Consider the following 14303-nt stretch of genomic DNA (forward strand, 5'->3'; position numbering starts at 1 on the left):
CCAGCTCCTAATGCCAAATCTTTTGATATATCTGAAAGCTAAGGAATTACATCAAATTGCCACTTACTGTAATTGCAAACATCTCATTCCTGTTCCTGACATATAAAGCACTCAAGAAAGACCATTTTCAATTTAATTCTACACCTAATCACACTTTTATATAATTGATTATGTGACACACTGCTGGATGGTTATATAATGATTGGTATGACAAAAGAATGCCAAAGATGCTGAAAAGTAAGGTGTAAAAAACAGTGGTGTGATCAGTACTACAGCATGGTTCTAAAACTAGTTAGTAAAGGCAAAGTATTCGAGGAAGCTAGAGATGATGGCGATGAAGTGCCTAAGACAGGTGGTAGGATGCATACTGTAGGACGGATTCACTTCAGAAGCTCGAAATACTGAAATCTCGAATTTCAGTATCTCGAGCCTCAAGAAGCCGAATCCACATAACAATGAAAACTGAAAACCACGAAATTCAAAACCTCGAATACTGGAGGTTTTGAATTTCGTGGTACTACTACAAACACACACACACCATTCTCCACACAAACACACACAATCTGTGTCTGCACCCACCCTACTTAAATATTCTCACTCCGAGGTCGCACTATATACAAACACACACAAAGCACCACCACACAAGCTACTTTCTCCTCGCACGCACACATCACAGCAACAAAACACACTGACACACACCACAGCCCCTACCCAAACCCCTTAACACACACACACACACACACACACACACACACACACACACACACACACACACACACACACACACACACTTACCTGAATACATGACCACAGTGGAAGTTCAGAAGCACTAAATTCAAAACCTCCGGTATTTGAGGTTTTGAATTTCGCGCTTCTGAACTTTCGCTGTTCTGTGGATTCAACTTCTTGGGCTCGAGATACTGTTGGCAGAAATGATTCAAAAGCTGAGTAAAACTAATATGTATGGAACATGCTGTGTTTACACATGATGAATTAGTGAAGAATACGTGGATTGTGCGTCTGTGTTACACATCACTGAGTTCTGCAGTCATGGCCGGCCTTAGGCATAGGCCAACTAGGCGGCCACCTAGAGTGCTGCTCTAGTAGGGGCGCTTTTCCAATATTTATTTGGTGTAAGTAGACTAGGATGGGGGCACCAGATAGTGTGGTGGGGGGCGCCGTGGAGCCCTTTTGCCTAGGGTAACAGTTGACCTAAGGCTGCTCCTGTCTGCAGTACTTACCTTCGATGTTATGCTACTCGATGATATGTGGTGCGACATTCTCATTGATCTTGATTTTCATGTATTTTCATGTATTTTTTCTAGATGTTTTATCATTTGAAGTATTGAGATTTCAGATTATAATATAGACTCATATATATATATATATATATATATATATATATATATATATATATATATACAGAGAGAGAGAGAGTAGGTGTTAAACTGGATTAGGAAGCATTAGGTACATAATTGCAAAAATGCTTTTTATTCTTTTCTAATGTGGATCAGGCGTACTCCTTAGGGGTATGGTCAAGTGGTCGAGACAGTGATTATTTTCATTAGGTCTTTGTCCTCACAAATTCATGGTTACTTCTGATTTATTGGCTCATACCATTATTAAGCACTGCTGCTGGGCCTGCATTTCCAGGAGCAGAACATCCTTCAGATGGACTATGCTTCAGCATACTTTGATTTCACATGCTATGCTATGCTTCTGGCCTGTGCAGTGAGGTTCTTCATGTATCTTGGGAAAATCAGTAATACAAAAAAATACAAATCTCTTACCTATGTACAATCATAAAATAACCAGTTAGTTAAATTATGTGGAAAGCAATATTCTCACCAATGAATTAATAATTCATAACATTAAAAGTCTGATGTCAAATTTAAAACTTTTTGAAACATTTTAAAAGGAGTAAGTGAGAAAAACATGCTTGTGGCTGAAGCACTGTCACTTCCTGTAATAGCTGGATATCATTAACTGCATTGTTATAAAAGGGTACTGTGTGTCCTGACTTCTCTCAGTAATATAAATTCAAACTGAAGTCTCTTTGCAATGATATTGAATGACTGCTATTGGGGGATAAGATGCTGTTGCTGCTGCTATCTGCTGATACAATCTGCTCATGCAAATACGCCTCTCAAATGTCCCTAATTTGTAGGGATGTCTGTAATTTTGGCTCTGATATTTCCTCTCTACATTTTAAAACTGGATATTTTTGGAGAAGTTGAAAGTTAATAGCACCAGTATTTAAAACACATCCCTAATTTGGAGCCTTTGCCCGAATTCCCTTTATTTTTTCTCTAATTCTAGAGGTACAAGATATTGAGCTATGTGCAAATGAAGGGTGAATATATAACACTCTGTCCTGGCTTCCACACATCTGCCAGATTTATGAATTATTAAAGGAAAGAGAACATGTGTTTATGTGAATCTCAATGTCTTTAAGTTTTTCTTTCTTTGTTTTCTGGAATTTTACTTTGTGAGTGGGTCCAGGATCCTTATGGCTGTGTAGCAGTAAATCTTGGAAACACATACTCTTAGACTGAAGTAACATAGTTAAGAAGTGGCTGGACTCCATCTAGGAAGACACCACATACAGAATTATGAAGCGACTCCAACTGAAATTTAGCAGTGTAGATGGAACTGTGTGCATAATAAAACACAATACCAAATCAACACGTTTCTGTACTCAGTTTTCTGTAGTATAGTGTATGATGCAGTGAGGCCATTATGTTGTATAACAGTTGCTAAGAATAGGAAATAGTCAACAATGATACCCACAAACAGTTTGCTTTACTGAAACTACATGGCTGCTGTTTTGCAGTGTTGTAAACACACTGCACACTCAGAGTGCACAGTTATGTTAATACTATGTTGAGAACAAAGTGAATGTAATAATAAAATTTGTACACGACTCTCTTCATTTTCCTAGTAATTTCTATTGTCTGTGTGCTGCACCTCGTACTTCAGTACTAATAGGAACATCTCGGGTCTATATCATATTGTCGAATACTTACTTTGTCGAATTGCTATTTATCAAACCCACTTTGTCGAAATCTCTGTTCATTGAACAGCCGTTTCATCAAACTTTTTCAGTAAGTTGTATTTTCACATTATTTATGTTAACAACTAATACTACTACTAAACGTACTATTCCCCACATACCTCTAGGGTCCACACAATATATCAACCTTTATCTCTTTGTGTTATAATTATTAAATATTTTTTCCCCTGAATTAACTTAGCAATGAAGCTGAAACTGTTACATGTAATGCTTCTCATTACTTACAACAGCTGCTAAGTTAACTTCCTGTTATTTTCAGCTAGGCAGTCACTATGCTGTTCACAAAAGTACATCTATCCACTATTCATACTTCCATAAAACTCATTTCTTCTTATCCCCCACTGATTTATATGTTACCAAATCACACCTATTAATACACAAACTAACTTACCTAAACATGATTCAAAAACCTCTCTTTTCAAACATCACAAACACATATTAAAACTACTACACACACTAGTAACTGCTGTTTCAAAACTTATAATTAGTGGTGATATACATTCTAACCCAGGTCCAAGCAACAACACCTCTTTCTATCCTCAGAGACAAAATATATTTAATCTTCCATATAATGGCTCTGATTTCCTGCTTCTAAATCTTAATCTCAGAAGTATAGATAATAAGATCCAAGAGCTACATGCTAATATCGCGCTTTACTCCACAGATGTTGCTATCTTAACTGAGACCTGGGTGAAACCACACATTTCAGATAATGAAATTATTCTTCCTGGTTACAACATTCATAGAGTTAACAGAAAGGATAAAAGAGGTGGAGGTGTAGCCATGCTGTTCAAGAACAACTTGATATTGCTGCCAATTAATCTTACAATAACATGTCCCAAAAACATTGCTATTTTATCAACCAAGCTACAAGTTAAACATAACAAGTACATAACCATCATAGCCATCTATGTCTCACCCAGCAACCATATCTCTACAATAGAATACATTCTCCAGTCTATATCACAATCCATTACTCAGGAAACTATCATTATGGGTGATCTAAATATAGACTGGACAACACGTAACTCACATAACCCCAGTAATCATATCAATCTCTATGGCTTTACACAACTTATCCAACCATCTACTTGAAGTGACAAAAAATCAAACAGACAATCAATACTGGACTGGACACTAACAAACAGACATCTCTTGTTTCAACATTCTGGCTGTTTACCTGAAAGTCTCAGTGATCATATGCCAACCTATTTATTAAGGCAACATATTAATAATTGCAAATATACTTCTTTTTGCAAAATTCGTAGTGAAAAAAACTTCAACTCTCAGCACTTAATAGGTATACTAAAAAATGTAATTGGACCCCAAGGAGTTAGGAGGGTGGCCTAATGGTTAAGGTGTTTGCCTTACAAACACAAGGTGCAGGGTTTGAGTCTCACAAGGGATAATTGGCTAGGCTTAAAATGGCTAGCAAGGCCTAGTACTAATTTATGAACCTATGAACCTGAACTTATGAATCTTCCCTTAGACAATGCTGTAGAATATTTTAATACTACCTTTCTCAACATTCTAATCAGCTTAGCCCCTTCTACAACAATTTGCACAAAAGCTAAATATACACCATGGCTAACTAAAGAAACTAGAAATCTCCTTAATTTAAGAGATAAGACCTGGCAATTATGGTGCACATGTAAAACTCGAAATAATCGAACAGCATTCCAACAACTTAGAAATAAGGCAACACATCAAATCACTCTAGATAAAAAGATCTACAACACTGACTTACAACAGAAACACCAGCAAATCCTCAAAAATTGTGGAGCACAATCAAAGCTATCCTTTATCCAGGACAAAACTCTACCCCTTCCCCCAATACATCAAACTACACTGGAACCATTACAGAAGAATTTAATATATATTTCACAAAAAGTATTTTATCTCTAAATAAAAATAACTTTGATTCTATGACACTACCAAAAACCTCCAATAAGAGAGACTCCTCTTTCTCTTTCCAGCCCATCTCTACTGCTACCAAATACAAGCTATTAAAGAAATTTAAACCTACCACATTAGCAGGTGATAACCTGCCAGCTGAATACTTAAAATTAGCAGCTGAAGCTATATCCTATCCAGTCTCAATCCTCATAAATAGATCTATCGCAGAACAATATGTCCCATCGGTTTGGAAAACTGCTTACATAATTCCCATACACAAAGGAGGCATCTCAACAGAACTTTCAAATTACAGACCCATTGCCATTTTGTCCCCACTGTCAAAAGTGCTTGAAAGATGCATTCAAGTTCTCCTATACCTAACTAACAATAACCTTCTAATTAACTTCCAGCATGGGTTTAGACCTTATCACAGTACAATAACTGTTCTTCTAAGTTTCACTAACACCATTAATCAACTTAGAAATTAAGGCAAAATCATTTCAGCTGTCTTCCTTGATATGTCCAAGGCCTTTGATACAGTTTCCCACCACAAATTACTAACTGTTCTCTCCGAATTAAACCTCAGTCCTTCTGCTCTCATTTGGTATCATAGTTATCTAAAAGGTCTCCAACAAGCAGTAAAATGGCAGCATGACCTCTCTTCACTTCTTCCCATTACAATAGGGGTCCCTCAGGGATCAATCCTTGGTCCTTTACTTTTCAGTATCTTTACAAATGACCTTAGTACTGCTACTTCAACAACTTCCATTATCCAATATGCAGATGACACAACACTTATATGTGCTGCAATGACACTTCAACACCTCCAAGACATAACCCAGAAGTCCTTCTCTGATATTGAATTATGGCTATTAAACTCCCATCTCATACTTAACCCCCCCAAAAAACAAAACTTATGGTCTTCCAACCTACTAGACTCTCATACAGCCCTACCACCTTCTGTATTACTTCTGGCAATTTATTTATTTATTTAAATTTGTTGACTGGGAGTGTCCGACTGGACGTAGGTCCATTTTCAGCGGAGGCCCGGGGAGAAAAGCTCCAACAGTAAAATAAACAGGCAGTAGTTACACTGGATTACATAGCAATTAACAATTTAACATAGCAATTACTTACAACATATTTACGGATGAAGAACATAGTACATCAGTAGATAACTAGAATCTTTATCTGTGAAGTACATAACAGACATTAACAAATGTTACAATGAGAAGTTCCTGCTGTATAATAAGTACTAGGCTTATGAGCATCTGAGCTTGCTATAATCAAGGTAGATAGTGGAGTGGAAAGAAAGGTAGTGGTTGGATGGGGTGGATGATATTAGAGTGGGAGTCGCAAGGGCATAGCCAGCATGTTTTTAGGTGCGTTTTTAGTAAAGTTTTGAAGTGGGTGCATGATGGTATGGAGGTAATTGTGGGTGGGAGTGAGTTCCATAATTTGGCTATGGCACAAGAGAATAGTGCTTCACCAGCAGAGTTATTGGCTTTAGTGATCTGCAAGTGATTTTTGTTGCTGGATCTTAGTGGTCTGGTGGTGCGATAGGGTTGGAGTAGATTCTGAAGGGATGGGACATTTAGTGGATGGTTTACTAGTTTGTGGGCGAGTGAGAGTTGATACCACTGAAGGAGGTGAGGGAGTTCAAGCCAGCCCAGTTCAGCAAGTGAGAGACAGTGGTGACTACGGTAGGATGCCCCTGTGGCAAATTTGGTGATTTTGTTGTAGCAGGTCTCTAGCTTGTTTAGATCACATTGCCTTAGGTTGGTATATATTGAAGAGGCATAAAGTAGGGTGGAGATAAGGTGGGAATTTGCTACTGAAATCTTTGCTGCTTTGGTGAGAAATTGCTTATTTCTGTATAACGCTCTTAGTTTTTTGTGGACTTTTTTTTATGGTCATAATACAAAAATCATCCCTGAACCTCAAACAAAATTATTTGGTATTACAGGTGATAACAACCTACAGTTTGATTTACACATATCCCAAACAATCAAAAAAGTTCACAAAATATAGATATCTTATACAGGAACAAAAAATTCCTAACTTAATCTTCTAGGATTTCTATTTCTAGAACCCATCTCCTGTCAACCTTGCTGCATGCCTCCCCAATTCTTGTTAATCTAAAAAAGGCAGATTTAAGGAAACTTGAAATATGCTATAACAACAAACTGTCCACATCAGGCACACTGTTACTCCTTAAAAAACTACCTAGGCTAGAACTACCACAACTGCTATCATACAATCAACTTATCATGGGACACAAATTATTATATCAGCCCAAAAATATTCCATCTCTGTTAAACATATTAAAACCTTATGTTACTAACTGTAGTCTTAGATCTGAAAATAAATCACTACTACAAGTGAGAAAATCAACCAACACTGCTGGTGATTCCCTATATTCCCACTATGTAGCCAAAATGTGGAATTCACTTCCTCTTGCTATTAGAACTACTTCCAATGCCCATCAGTTTAAAAATTCCCTGAAAACTTTCCTTAATGACTCTTACTTTGTACCTGTACTAGTCCAGGCTAAGCGGTTATAGAATTGCTTGTTCTTGCTATTCTAGCTCTTTCTGACTAATAGCTATATTTAAACTTTCTTAATATTGTTATATTTAACTGAATTATTACTTTAAGAAAACTATACCTCCTGGATCTATATTAATTCATACTTCATCTCTGTTAATTTGTCTTTTGCAGTATGTATATTGTCTGTAAAATGTTACTAAATACTGTATAATTTCTGTGATAGTATATATTTATGTACTTTTAAGATATACGTGGCGCTTTTCTCCCCAGGCCTCTGCTGAAAATGGGTTTTTCACCCAGTCGGACTTTCCCGGTAACCAAATGTAAATAAATAATAAGTAATGACCATCTCCCTGAATCTGGTATAAAAAGATTTAAAGGTCTGTGAATGGAAAAATCTGTATCACATATCCAGGCTGCAGTTAAGCTCTTCAAAAGAGTACTGCTTTATCTGTTAAATAAGTCCACTCCTGCTAAGAAGGTTAGAAGAAAAAAGTGTCATACTCAAGGGCCCAACTTACATTTTAAGGCACAAATTAAAAAAGAGAAAGGTGATGGAACACATACAAAGAAAGTGGTTTGGAACATGATAGGAATCTATTCAGATGCATGTTAAATTAATACAAATGGAAATCCAGTTAGCTGAATAAAATCACTATACTGCTTAACAAAAAAAGCACATAAATAATGCAGCAAAATTCTTGAAAACAGTTAATTAAATAGTAGGTTCATAAGTAAGTGCTAGGCTAACTGCCCCTGTGGGCCATTTTAAGCCTAGCCAATTTTCCTTCCAAAGATCAGAATCAAACCCTGTACCTTGCTTCTATGAAGTAAAAGCCTTAGCCATTATACTAACAGCATGTTAATTATAACACTTTCTCACTCAGTATCCATCTAGATAAGGCCAGTATGTTTAAGTATTACTTCTGCACAACCACTGATAAGCTAAACAACAACTTACCCTACCAAATGGGTGCAGTAAATTGATGTCTTTAAGTCAAAGTCCCAGTTATCAAATGTCAAATGACTGAAATGAAATGAGTGAAGCTGCATTATGTAGTGGAATAATGTACTTTGATCAAAACCACAAAATAATCAAATAAAAGCAGTATTTTCTGAAGGGAGACAAGCACCCTTGTACGCCCACACCTCCCTACTTAAATATAATAACTTATGGTCACACAGCCATAGATTAAGGGCAAAGACCACCTATATCAACAGCCTAATTCATTACGTTTTTTACCAATTGACAGAGAATCAATTAAAATATAACTGCAATGACAATTAAGTAAATAAAAAAACATGCAAAACACAACAAACAGCACTACAATTAATCTGTCATGCACAAAATGACTGTATCACAAAAAATATAGCATTCAGTAAACTGTCAGTTGAATTAATGGACAGTATGTAGAAAAATTTGTTAAAAGAGCGTTCGAGACAATGACATTTTGCCCTTTAATGGTAACATTTAGCTGGCCAGTATTTTCAGTTTTGTGTCCATTAGCCCCGCCTCAATGAAATCACAGTTATTGCAAACAAAAAATTATGACACCACTTCAGTGGAAGGATTGTTTCTGGCTTACATCAAAATGTTAAGTTGAGTTACAGACTCCCCCATCTCAGGGCTCATACATAAGAATTTACATGAATTAGTGTGAGAAGACCATTACAGTTTTCCTACAAACCTTGTACCTGTAGCTGGTGCCTACTACTCTACATTTTATTCCCACTAGGACAGATACATTGGGACAGTCACACTAATCTGGCATAGGTATGGCTAGTTTAGAATTAAACCCATATGGTGTAACTATATGAATCACTGAATCCTGATATAACTCAGCCATTCTGCAGGAAGGTTTGTGCTGCCAAAATCATGGACTGAAATTAAATGCCAAAAAATGCATTACTGTATCATTTGAGAAGTTATCTACCCCAGGGAACTACCACATTAACAATACACCCCTAACAGTTGACCCAGTTGTTTGGGATTTGGGAACTTATGTGGACAGGTACCTAACTTTTGACCAACATGTGTCCATTCTTGTAAGAAGTCCTTCTATATTGCACAACATATAAACAAAGGGGTTGCGTCTAGATCTAGGGATGTCATTTCTCCCCTTTACACAGCCCTCATTAGGTCGTTCATTGAATATAATGTCCTCTTTGGCATGTATATGTCCAAACACATGCAACAACTGGAACGCCCACAGAGATACCTTACAAAAAAGATACATGGCCTAAACAATGTGTCATGCATGAAGTGACTCAAAGCCCTGTCACTAAACTCAGTATCGTACTGACTGCTAAGAGGTCATCTGTGTTTGGCATAGACAGCATCCTTTAACCCAACGCTGATGGATTTATTGCACATCAGCAAGTCAAATGGCAACAGGAATATTCAAAAGAATGGTTTGGAGGGACAGATATATATCACAGAGGATACTGCTGCTCTGGAAGAGACTCCCCATCCACATAATAAAAGGTCACCCCTGTCAATATTCAAGTGTAACATGGATGTATGGACAGGAAACAGAAAATATATTCCAGAACTTCCCCCTGTACTATGAATGGACAGAGGAAGCTCTTAAATGCCTTATCCCCTCAAATTATCTACTGTATGATTCCAGTTATTCTCATTGGGGTAATATATAATTATCAACCATGGGATTGTTAAGACCAATCTCTAACCAAATGGTATAGATTAATTCAAGCTTAAAAAGGGAAACTGGCTATGCTTAAAATGGCCAGCAAGGGCAGCTAGCCTAGTATTTACCTTTGAACCTATGAACTAACCCTTTAACAAACTGTATGACAAAAAGGAAAACATTGTTCATCATTAAAAGATGCCCACTTCAGTGGTAATTAATATCTAAAACTTACCATAAGGAAATGTAAGGCCAACTATGAACTTAAGATTGCAATTAAGTCAAAAGACAACCATAAGACTTTCTTTGGCTATATTAGCAAGCTAAGACATTATCTATAGTCCTGTGCTGAACTTATCTCCAATGGTACCTCCTTCTCTTATGATAAAGAAATTGCTAATATTCTTGAGGACAAATTCTCTTCCAACTTCACCCCACATCCTCTCCATTCTCTCCCCTCAATTCTCCCCTCATACCCCTCCTGAGAATAGTTTGGACCAAATCATTGTGACACTTTCCAAAATTAGAAACACTACTTCCATGGGTTCTGACAATATCCCTGGATGCCTGCTGAGAAGTGTCAATCTCGCTTACAAAAACTCCTCTGTCAACTCTTTCACCTGAGTTCCTCCACTAAGTATGTTTGCAAGGAGTGCAGAATGGCATTTCGGGTGTCCTTGTATAAAGGTGTTCCTTCCACTTATCCTTACAGACGTATTAGTCTCACTAGCATTATTTGTAAGACTATGGACTGTATTATAGCTGAACTAATAAACAATAATATAGGTGACCTTATATCCCTGGACAAACACCAGTCCAGCTCTGTAAAAGGCAGAATATGCCTGCTAAACCTAGTTGAGCTGCTCAAAAGAGTTACTGAGGCCATGGATAGGGGGAATACAGTCTACACTACTTATATGGACCTTGTCAAGGCCTTTGACACTACCATACTGAGATTAATGATGGAGTCTCCCACCTGATCATTAAACTATACATAGTTTGCTGGATTACTAATTGGTTGCATGACAGAACTCATGCTGTTAAGTTTGGGTGTATTTGCTCTAGATAGAAAAATGTCCTGGGTTCCCTCCTCTTTGGTGTATATTTCTGTGACAACAAAAACAATATCATGAGACTATGGCTAACCATGTTTGCTGATGATTTCAAACTGGGGGCAGTTATCAAATCTCATTCTGTTACTCAAGTTCTTTAGCAAAGGTTGGACAAAATAAATGCTTGCTGTATTAATCATGGGGTTATCCTCAATGTCAAGAAATGCAGCATAATTTCCTTTGGTAAATCTAACATCACTAATTCTTACCATATAGATAAGATTCAATATAAATTTAACAGAGTCATCAAGGACTTCGATACATATGTTGATAACACTCTCTCGCTGATAAACATGTTTCTGTGGTAGTTAGAAAATCCTTCTACCATGCATAGCTTACCCTTCATGGTATCCCTTCAACACTCACAGAACAAGGCTAGGTGTACAACAGTATGCAAACTGCTTTTCCTAGTACTTACCTATAAACATAATCAAACTTTAATCATCCTTGCAAACGGTCCATTATTGAATATAATACCAACTGTCATGCACCTCACCAAGTACCTAAATGAGTTTGAAAGACCTCAACATTTTCACAGTAAAAAAAAGATATCAGGTCTCAGTAAACTTAGTTACTCTGGTAGATTAAAAGCTCTCTCGCTGCATTCAGTGTCATACAGACTCCAGAGATATAATCTCTGTTTATCTTTCCTTGCTATAAATGACCCGGTGCTCTTTGAACTCCTTCAACTAACTAGAACAAGTTGTAAAACAAACTCACATTCTAGAGGCCTACACTTACACTACACATCCTACACTTACACTACACATCAACACCACCGGATAATGTAACAGATACCTAACCCAACACATTCCCCTGTTTCTGAAATAGGTTGCCTTTACCTATCAAGCAGAGGACTTCTTGTCATCATCTTCTTTCGGCTGTTCCCATTAGGGGTTGCCACAATGGATCATCTGTTTCCATTTCTTCCTGTCCTCTGCATCTTGGTCTGTCACACCAACCACCTGCATGTCCTCTCTCACCACATCCATAAACCTTATCTTAGGCCTTCCTCTTTTCCTGTTACCTGGTAGCTTCATCCTTAGCATCTTTTTCTCAATATACTGAGCGTCCCTCCTCAGCACATGTCCAAACCAACGTAATCTTGCCTCTCTGGCTTTGTCTCCAAACCTTCCAACCTGGGCTGACCCTCTAATATATTTATTCCTAATCCTGTCCACCCACGTCACACCCAGTGCAAATCTTAACATCTTTAACTCTGCCACATCCAGCTCTAACTCCTGCCGTTTTGTCAATGCCATTGTCTCCTACCCATATAACATAGCTGGTCTCACTACCCTCTTGTAGACCTTACCTTTCACTCTTACTTGTACTTGTCTGTCACAAATCACTCCTGACACTATTCTCCACCCACTCCATCCTGCCTTTACTCTCTTCTTCACCTCTCTTCCACACTCACCATTACTCAGAACTATTGATCTCAAGTATTTAAACTCATTCACCTTCGCCACCTCTACTCCTTGCATCCTCACCATTCCTCTATGCTCCCTCTCATTCACACATATATATTCTGTCTTAGTCCTCTTCTCTGTAGAGCATACCACCATCTCTCCAGGGTCTCCTCTGCCTGTTCCCTCCTCTCACTACAGATCACAATGTCATCTGCAAACATCATAGTCCACGGAGACTCTTGTCTGATCTCGTCTGTCAACCTGTCCTTCACCATTGCAAATAAGAAAGGGCTCAGAGCTGATCCTTGATGTAATCCCACCTCCACCTTAAACGCATCCGTCACTCCCACTGCATACCTCACCGCTGTCAACTACCCTCGAACATATCCTGTACCACTCTTACATACTTCTCTGACACTCCCGACTTCCTCATACAATACCACAACTCCTCTCTAGGCACCTTGTCATATGCTTTCTCTAAGTCTACAAAAACACCTTTTGACCTTCTCTGTACTTCTCCATCCTGGATGATTGGATAGATGATAGATGATAGCAAATGTTTACCAGAAATATATGGAGAAAGCCTACTTAATGGGGGACATTACTAACTTCCCAGCAGTACTGGGTGATGTGGTCTCTTACTTAGCAGTAAGTTTATTAAGAACCTATGAACCTATAAAAATAAAACCATTCCTGCTCCCAAGTAATTTGCCTTGAATAAGGTTGATAAGTATAGACCAAACAGTTCACTTAGTCCTTTTGCAAACAAATACTTGAAAGAGATGTTCAGATGTAAATAAGACAGTATTGTGAAGAATATAGTAGTCTATCCTGTACCCAACATGGATTCAGAAGGGGTCATAGTAATAGCACAGCTATAGTGAAACTTGTGAACTACACTACGCAAATACATCAAGATAAGGGGTGACAGGTAGACACAGATTAATCTCAAGGTTTCGGTACCACAGTCCATGGGTAACTCTACAGAAACTATTGCAGCAGAACATATTTTGACACCTTATTATGTGAAGATAGAAGTACCACAAGAGCCCTTCCTGGCCCTTTACTTTTTTCATCAATCACAGAAACTGCAGAGCGATTACAGTACCTTGCCGCTATATATAAATAACTCCGTAAAGCAGTCTTCACAACATACAGCTAACGATTCTTCACAACATTCTGCAATGACTTTGAGTCACTGTCTTTATGGCTTCACCACAGCAAATTAATCCTAAAAGAAAACAAAACAAAATATATTTACTTTAGCAAACAGCAGGCTAAGGATAATTCTCCATTTTCACAGGTCAGAATTATGGCATCTCCTGGACCAAGGCAGATAATTCCTAACTGGGAGTATGTAAGTTTGATTATCAACTGTAACCTCACCCTTAAGGAACATGAAAATAATAAACAAAGAAAATTAACTGGAGACTTAATATATGGTGAGTAGATAGCTGACACCAGACACTCATTTGCATGTGCTGTATTGTTCCAAAGTTGCAGTATGGGTCTGCAGTCATTGTTGAGCTAAAAGACAATGTCAGGCAAACTCTAGAGTCAATTTAGACCAGATTGCTCTGATATGAAGCCAAAGTCCACTTGGGAATGTATT

General features: G+C 37.8%; 1 protein-coding gene across 2 annotated transcripts in view; it reads right to left on the reverse strand.

Annotated features, from left to right (window-relative positions):
• LOC122791672 (ras association domain-containing protein 8-like) overlaps positions 1-13910 on the reverse strand; it is a 753416-nt gene extending 739506 nt beyond the window's left edge. For both annotated transcript variants that reach the window (XM_044059512.1, XM_044059510.1), the window contains exon 1: positions 13800-13910. The gene's annotated coding sequence lies outside the window, so the exon portion shown is untranslated. The remainder of the gene's footprint in view (positions 1-13799) is intronic.
• Between the last annotated feature and the right edge of the window lie 393 nt (positions 13911-14303).

Source organism: Protopterus annectens, chromosome 17.part0 (genome assembly GCF_019279795.1).
Source record: "Protopterus annectens isolate FY-2018-M chromosome 17.part0, PAN1.0, whole genome shotgun sequence".
In the NCBI taxonomy this organism is placed as follows: Eukaryota; Metazoa; Chordata; order Ceratodontiformes; family Protopteridae; genus Protopterus; species Protopterus annectens.